At 34.8% G+C, this 9,177-nt stretch overlaps 2 protein-coding genes and 1 long non-coding RNA gene across 3 annotated transcripts in view; 1 reads left to right on the forward strand and 2 right to left on the reverse strand.

Moving 5' to 3' along the window:
* Positions 1-9,177, reverse strand: part of LOC102681942 (nuclear migration protein nudC) — a 114,301-nt gene that overhangs the window by 67,870 nt on the left and 37,254 nt on the right. The gene's annotated exons all lie outside the window — the stretch shown is intronic.
* Positions 1-9,177, forward strand: part of LOC102681812 — a 76,122-nt gene that overhangs the window by 31,398 nt on the left and 35,547 nt on the right. The window lies entirely within an intron of this gene.
* LOC116185469 overlaps positions 1-9,177 on the reverse strand; it is a 24,952-nt gene that overhangs the window by 9,785 nt on the left and 5,990 nt on the right. The window contains exon 2 of the long non-coding RNA XR_004150320.1: positions 8,810-8,820. This is a non-coding gene — a long non-coding RNA (uncharacterized LOC116185469). The remainder of the gene's footprint in view (positions 1-8,809; positions 8,821-9,177) is intronic.

Here is a 9,177-nt window from a genome sequence, read left to right on the forward strand (position 1 = left end):
AAGCTTTGATCTGAATTGACTACAAAAATATAGCAATCCGAGTCAAAATTCTATGCACGAGTGTTACATAAAGATTCCACGGTATGGAAAAAAAAAAACTATAATTAATATTCCCGTTGGTAAACTGATACATTACATTCGCACGAGACAATCGAGGGCAGTCGACCTATTAAGCGGTGTCGATGAAACCGATCGTTCGATATTATGAAACAAATTAACCTTTCTCCTTGCCCCGCTCTATATTCCCCAGTTCTGAATAAGAATTATTCCTAGGCGAGGCATGCGGTTATCCAACAACATCTCTTCGCAACCTTGTCTTTTTATTTATACTTCCTACATCGAATGATTCGTAAAGAATTTCACTCGCGATATAAAGTCGGAATGGCTCGTTATAAAACACAAATTTCCAATATCGAATAACATAATAATACTTCCCTAATGCATCGATCAATTTGCGCAAAATAGAAATTGCAAAAATCGTTCGCGTAAGGAAAAAAAAAATATAGATCGTTTGTTAAAACACGAATCGCAACTACGAATTGATTTTTGTATAATTGAAAAAAATTGTTATGCATTTCCTGGTATTACGAACATCGACTTTAATCCGTGTAAAATTGTACGATTCTCGCGGATTCTACGCCGCTTAATATTCCGCTCAGTCCATAAACGGAGTTCTTAAACAGACTGTTTTCAGTCAAGAGGTAGACTGATTGACATCATAATATCTTCGTACGGATGATGGAGTGCAACGTGAGCGGAATTCCATTTAAGCACACCACGTAATCTGCCTTTGATCTATGTCTGCTTAATCGTTTACTCAATTTCTCAACGATTCGTTCAAATTGCGTAAAATTACTTTACACTACTCCTGGAAAAGTCTGAAGAAAATTCTTCTCGTTAAATTTAGATTTAAATTTAAATTTGCACGAGCAAATTAAATAAAATATCGTAAAATACAATTTTTACAAAATTTACATCCCATCCATCTTTCGTTATTGTCAATTTACATTAATAAAACAATTTTAAAAAGGAACGTTTAATTCTATATCTATTAGTCATTACGGAAAAAGTAATAAAGGACAAAAAAAACTTTGTTGACTCAGCAAACGAGAAAAACGAGAAAGAAAAGAAAGATTACAACAATGCTCTCTCGGTGTTCCTCCTCATCAACCGAGTTCTTCGATTGCCAACATCTTTACGATAAATCTTTGTTGGAGGATCTCTATCGACCTCTTTATCTTCTTTGATAAGCGTAACAAGGCTTATCCTCCCCTCTCTCGTAGATAACACACCATAACGCGTATAATTATAACGAGTTCCGGGTCCGCTTTGGCGAGTAACCGGTACTCCCGCGAAGCGAGATAATAAATCGGCGTGAACGAGCGTGCGTGCACCAGGTATAACCCGCATCGTGCCTGTCGTCGTCTCGTGCTGTATGACGCATCGTGGAATAAATGAAAATGTAATTCGTCGACTCGATGGAAAAAAACGACTTCATTCCGGAGGGAATGAGCGATTAACTCGAAGCCACGAGCGGTTCGCTTCGTCATTTTTTTGCAGCCCTCCCTTTCTCTCCCCTTCTTCCTCTGCTCTTTCATTGGATGCGATATTTCAAACGACGCGATAATAAAAGAAAGAGGAGAGGAACGTTGTTTTATTACGTCGGATGCACCGACTTTGTCTTTTTCCTTTCTTCAATGTACATTTTTATTTATCAACGGGTTTACTTAATGTATGGTTTCGGCTGTTCGAACGTTGATTGAGATGTTTATTATTATATCGCATCAAATGGAATTTTGATCGCGAACGCCTATGCGATTCGTCGAAACGGAAAATCCGAGAATTGTTTCCGAGAAATCTTTTAATCACGAAAGAAATTTTATTTCAGCGGGTTTTAATCGGCGAGGATCCAGCCTATGATCCTCATAATTTTATAAGCGCGTGCATATCTGTACAATATGCGACAATAACTCAGAATTCTATGCAATTTATTCGGAATCTCCGAGCGAAAGAAGAGTCAATAATTCCTTTGTAAGTGATTTGCAACGAAAATCAATTGCAAACTCGACGTGACGCTCATTAACAACGACGTCTTTAAATTAAATACCCACGCCAAATTTCATAAAATTTGTTACACATTCACGCTCTCGAACACGTTTCCAAAAAAAAAAAAAAAAAAAAGAAAAAAACAAACTCGAGGCAATTACGTCGCGAATTCGTAATTAATCGCAGGATATCCGTTCGAATCATATTTTAATTTCTCATTTCGGGGCGACTCGAATAACCTTGCGAATTGAATATCCGATCCGGATGAAGGAGGGTGAGTGGACGGTCAAAAAGGAAGGGAAAGAAGGAATTCAAAGGATGGATGAAAAAAATAAAAAACGAGCAAAAACCACGCACAACGCATGCGTGGCTTATCGTCCCTCGGACAGGTTTGCCCGTATATCAGTATATAAACGCGGTGTGCATATAAATTCGTTATATACATATGCATATATATATACATATATCTCTGTTTCCCTCTATGCAACGTAAAGATAAACTGGTCAACACGTCAGAACTAGAGAGAGAGAGAGAGAGAGAGAAGGAAATCGTGATTTCATCGCGACTCGGATGTAGAGACAGAGTCGCGTTGCAATTAGAGATTTTTCTGGTTACCAGCAGGTTCGAATTAAAGGGGAGAGAGACACAAAGAGGAGTAACAGTCGAGAAGCTGCAGCTCCGGGATACGAGGCTTGTTGGTGGGGATTCAGGGTTACAGGTGAAACGGGCGGGGTAACCAGCCTGTGCCCGACCTTGTCAATGGCCCGCAGAAATTGCTTTGACGCGAAAAGAAATTTCGACGTTGCCCCCGGCTTAGATAATTCTTCGTTTTGGAAGATGGAAAGATGGGAGGAAAGGATACGAAGGATTTTGTATATAATGGTTTATCTTGATGGGGAGAGAGAGAGGATTATGGATGATTCTATTTGGGCGGGAATTCTGGCACGATTTTAATTTAATTATGACAGCTTCTTTCCGAGTAACGTTTCTTTATGATTGTTTTTCTACTGAAAGAGATTTTTATCGGGGGAAAATAAAAGCAGATGGAAATGATTATATTGTACATATAATTTGCGAATAATAATGCTCGTTTTTTATTCCGCTTCAATTGTTAAAACGAACGAGTTGAAACGAATGTGATAATCGTAATTTTTGAAATATTAAAGAAAATTTTAAATACATTGAATTTTTCATCTATTTGTATATATGCAATCGCCATTTTTATGGGCTATTATAATTATAATACAACTTAGTATTTATCCATAGAGAGTTTGAGAAAATAAAATAAAAGAAATCTTTGGCTATAGAAATTACAATGGTACTGCAATATTAATCTCGTATTCATTAATTGTGACAATTTCGATTGTTCAAGAATTGTTTTTCGAATCCATAGAAAATTTCTATTCCATAGACACTAAGTTATATTGGCTCATACATTACCATGATATGTTTATACATATATGTATAATGTAATATATATATGTTATAACACAATATAATATAATGTAAATATATGTTATACACATATATTTATACATATGAGAAGCGATTGCATATTGTATATACAACAACATAATAAATTCTGTTAATAGAAAATTAAGAAGTTAATAGAAAAAAGAAATCTTTGGCTATAGAAATTACAATGGTACTGCAATATTAATCTCGTATTCATTAATTGTGACAATTCCGATTGTTCAAGAATTGTTTTTCGAATCCATAGAAAATTTCTATTCCATAGACACTAAGTTATATTGGCTCATACATTACCATGATATATATATATAATATAATATAATGTAAAAATACGTTATACATATGAGAAGCGATTGTATATTGTATATACAACACATAATAACTTCTGTTAATAGAAAATTATGAATTTCTATGGGACACGCTCTCCAAAAATTTTTTCGAAAATACGAAAAAATATTATCCCATCATTCATTGAAAAACACGATTCAAGATACGAATCAAATTTAATCATACTGTAACGGCACTTTACAATCAATGGAGTCAACTCTTCGAACGAAACTGATTGTTATCATCTCGCATTGTTCGACCTCCTCGATCAAAATTCCCCGCAAACAATAAACACATGTTATTGAAAACGAAAATTGAACGTTCGATTCCGCTACTCTTTAAAAAGAACTCACGTTGTTGGCACGATGAAGCCATTCTTCCAGCCACCAATTATCTCCGGTAGCAAATTTACCAAGGGTCTCCCCCCCCCCCCTCTTTCGCGAGGTACTTCTCTTCTTGACGATACACGCCATAAGGAAAGCAACGGTGACGTTGATCGCCAACCTTGGCAGGCTCCGGGCATTTTACCCAGCCCATAAACCTTTAAAAATACTAAAAAAAAAAAAAAAAAAAAAAAAAATTGCACATTGGGATTAGCGGCGTGGCAAAGGTAATCTCTCGAATGGGGAATTGAACACACGGAAACGGAAATTGTCCTTACTCCGGAAATCGAGCATCTCGAGCGTATATTATTCCCCGCGCGTGACAAGATTACTCTTGTCGCTCGGAACGGCGTCGATGCGTATCTCTGGAAGGCGGCTGGGATGAAAGGGTTAAGAGGCCATTCTTTTCGAGAGCCGGCAAGGCCGTGGATTTCGCGGTTTCCGCCGGGGCCACGAAGGTCGCCGCCGCGGGATCGTTCGAGATCTGCCTCTCGGTTGGAACGCGGAGAGGAGAAGAAATCTCCCCTCGCGGATTTTCTCACACGATTTTGCCGGAACTGACCGCGCCTTCGGTGTGGAAAGGAATTATTTACGTGGAAAGGTGTGAAGCGAGTTGATAGAGTGAATAAAACGCGTAGAATTAGTATTCTAAAGCTATTTTAAACTTCAGATACGATTAATAGGTATTACTTTTGAGATTTTATATCGATGACATAATTCTATAAAATTTGATATTCTAATAAAATCCAGTGGTGAAAATCGATGAGAGTTAATAAAATTATTTAGGAATTTTAGCATATAGTGAGATATTTTTGGGATGACTCTAAAAATTATAAAAAAAAATACAAAAGTTAAATGTAAATTATAATATAAATTCGTTGATTATAATATATTACATTTATAATATAAAAAATATTATAACACTTTGGCTATTACTATGATCCACAATTGTAATCTATTATCTAATTAAACAATTGACAAAGTTTCATATTACGTAATCGAATCCAAAGTCAAAGAATACTGTTCATGCTACATACAAATAATTCAAAAAATACTTATTCAAATCATGCATCATTATTCTACATTCAATGAGGCAAAATAATCAAATAAGATAACTCATGTTTAATCGAATTCAGAGAGATAACATCCATTTGTCGCAAGCAAAAACCAACTCAACAACGCGTCGCGAAACCAACCACACGCTTAACAGAGCATAAAAACGGTTTTACCGGAATAAGAAGAGGCGAGACACTTCTATGAGCGACTACGCGCCGTTTCACGCGTCTCGCATAAAATCCTCTTTCACCTTTCTGTGTTGAATAACATGCTCTCGTACACATTTTCGGCGAATTATGCGGCAGGAGAACGAGAAATAAGGAATTCGCGAGCGACGACACGGGTCAAAGAACCCGAAGAGCGAATTTTGAAGCGACTTTTTCAAGGGTTATCCGTTTAATGTTCCAGACAACGCACTGATAATGGTTTGGTGCTCCGTTACTTGTGAGTTTTTTTTTTTTTTTTGAGCAAGGAATTTTTTTTACATCGAACTGTGTTTTGTCGACAAGATGGGTTCGTTGATCCGCGTGATGCTCTGAATAATGCAAGCGTTTGAATAAAATCAAGATATTTAGGGTCCCGTTCTTTAACCTTTTTCGACCTTTTTTTTGATATTTTTTGATATACATTTAGATGCATGTTATAGATGTTGATTGGTTACTGAGGAAAAATCAAATCGGTCTCTAAAAATCTATAAATCTAACATTGGAAAGTTTTTTAAAATTAATTGTATTTTTTAAAATAAAATATGTCTTGATATTTGCATCATTCGTTCAATTTCTTAATTCCTTCTTGTGTCTATAATTCTATAATTAGATGTAATAATAAAATTTTAGACATTCGTCCTTAAAAATCGGTTACAACGCGTATAAAGTAAAAATAAAGATATTCGAGTCATTAATTAAAAGCGCTCTCACGTTTCACCAATTGGAATTACATAAAAGATACCAACAATACCAAACTTCATTTCACACGACAGAGGAGAGAAAAAAAAAAAAAACATCGATATCAGAAATCAGAAGCGCAAGAAAGTACTTGTTTCTATTCAATTTCCTCGCACGGAACATAAAAGTATTTATAAAAAGTTTCAAAATCCTTTCGCGGGAAAGGATTGAATCGACAATTGAATCGAAATGAAGATATTCCAGCACGATCGCGCGTTTCTAAAAGTTCAAAGCACGCGTGTCACAGAAGAACAATAATCGCAGAAGCGATTTGATGTCGCGAGCTACGCCTTGTTACGCTGCCAGTGCGACGTGTGTGGAATTCGCAGAGCACCGGTTCCATTACAGTACGTCTTCCTTTCTCTCTGAATGTTTGGCAAACGATAAAAAGGATGGAATCAGGATCAGCACGATTCTCCTCTCACGAGGCTTGCTTCATTTTAACGAACGATTCGATTACGTTTCCAAAGGAAGATGGATTTTCTTTATTGTGTCAGTGATGGGTCGATATTATGCGCATTTATTGTGAAACATTTACACGTAACTCGTTAATTTCGATCCAACGAAAGTCACGTTCTCTCATCCTTGAAAATCATCCTTGCTTGTAAAAATTGTTACCGATATAATTGTTTATTCTAATTAAAATCAGCTTTATACGTGTTTTCTTTTGTATTATTTTCTTGGTTATGTAATTTTACGATACAGTTTTTTTTATAAAACACGAAAAAAGAAATTACTTTATTCGAAATATTACGAGAATAGGAATCCTAAAAACACTTTATACGATTCAACTCAACATCCACATCTGATTAAAATTCCATTCTCAAATAAAAAAAAAAGGCACAATATTTTGCAATCAATATTCTGCTAACTAAATTATAATTTCAACGCCAAAAATATATCGAAATCAATCTTATACAATTAATCCATTACTATTTCTCGTGCAAAATTCATCTAACGAACACAATTGCGTACAAATATCCATCAAAATAATCTTGCAAAATCTTTCCTCGAATGATCCCCTCCAATAAGAGATTCGTTGCGATCGATCGGCAGATCGGTGACCGCGTTGTGCCACGTTGGCTAGCGATTTATTTTCATCGTTTCACCTTTTTTATTTTCTCGGTTCGTTAATAATAGCAGAGGAGGGGGGGAAATAAAAGGGGGCCGCGTAGCATCGCCGCAAAGGGAAGAGCGATACGTACATGGCGGATCGGCATTTCATCCCACGTACGTGCAGCCACGCACTATGAAGCGTCGATGTCGGCGTATGACTCACGTGAGAAGGCGCGTTTTTATCGCGCGACACGCGCTCTGATGAAGCGTCGCTGTGATCGATGCCTCGAGGTCGATCGATTTTCGCGCTCGATTATTCAACGAATGAGATGAATTTTATATATATATGTATGTATGTGTGTGTATATATGTGACGGTTTATTAATATCGATGAAGATCTCACATGAAATGAAATTCTGACTATTTAAATACTTTCTTTTTGTTTTTTTTCGTTGTTCGTGGGATAAGAATGTTCGTTATCGAATTAGTTTCGATTTGTTGTTGGATGCAGTTCGTTGAATGCAAGGTTGTCGTGATAGTAAAGCTGTTGTTCGGTTTGTTGAGTTTCGAAAGATATAGGAACGTAGAAAGAAGTTTGAGATAGTTTTCTTTCATTCTTATTACATGATTTCATTCGTAATAATATCATTCACAATTTAGTCGATTCTTTATTTTTCTTTATAGTCCTTTGAAGAATAATTCTTATTTCTTAAATATATTTTAAATATAATAATAAAAAAATGATTTATTAATAATAATTATATTTCTAAAGTACCATTTAATCAAAGAACTTACCGAATTTTTATTATTTTAATTAGATATAATTATATTAGATACACTGCTAATATATTAAATAATTATTGTATTTGTTATGTGCAAAAATATGTTTCAAACAAAAGTTTTTTTAGTATTAATTGTAATGGTATAATGTAATTAATATTTTTTTTATAATTCTTATATTTCGCTTTTTTTATCGAGGTACGAAGATCATTTTATTCTTTGAAATATGTAATATTTCACTGTACGATTTAAAAGAGTATTAAATGGAGTAAAATATGTGAAAAATACATAGAATTAAAATCTAATAATTATCAAAATTTTATATCTAAAGATACGTAAGATTGCATGATAAGAAGTATGTTATAACTATAATTCCGAAAACATGTATCAATTGCATTGGATAATCGCTTGATCGTATTGATCGTAATGGATTTCGAGTTGACCATTAATGTTCCTGCATTATCATAAGAAGATGCTAATTACTATTCTTTTAACCCTATATATCTTAATAATATTTTATCGAGCATTTAATACAGCATTTTTCGAACATATAGTTTCGAGTATTAAACGTTAAAATATCCTCAAAAAATTTAAAATAACATTCATACTTCGATAAAAATGATACGATAAAAAATAACCGTATGATTATTACATATCCTTTAATATCAAAAGTATCTTGCTTAAAACATTTTCTTGCGTAAAAATTTACAAATAAATTCAGTTAAATCACGTATATTAATATACTGCGCGAAACTCTCACGCGAACCATCTCCATTTCCCGCGATTCCTGAACACGGAAGAAAAACGATACCATACCACACGAAGCGATTTCATGCTGAAACACCGTATAATAACACAGTGCAACGACACAGGAAGAAATAATACAATAAGCTTCCGTCAGGATCAACGAGAGAGACATGAGAGACGAAGAGTGTTTCGATAACCTACATACTTAGTCACGCTTAAAAAACGATACCATAGAAGAGACGATTTCATCGACAGCTCGAGATTATTAAAAAAATAAAAAAAGAAAAAAAATACTTCTTTAGAAGAGGAAAAGCTCATAAAAGCTCACGATCTTCCTTTTTTTTTTTTTTTTTTTTTTTTTTTTT

The sequence above is a fragment of the Apis dorsata genome, unplaced genomic scaffold (genome assembly GCF_000469605.1).
Source record: "Apis dorsata unplaced genomic scaffold, Apis dorsata 1.3 scaffold_189, whole genome shotgun sequence".
Lineage (NCBI taxonomy): Eukaryota > Metazoa > Arthropoda > Insecta > Hymenoptera > Apidae > Apis > Apis dorsata.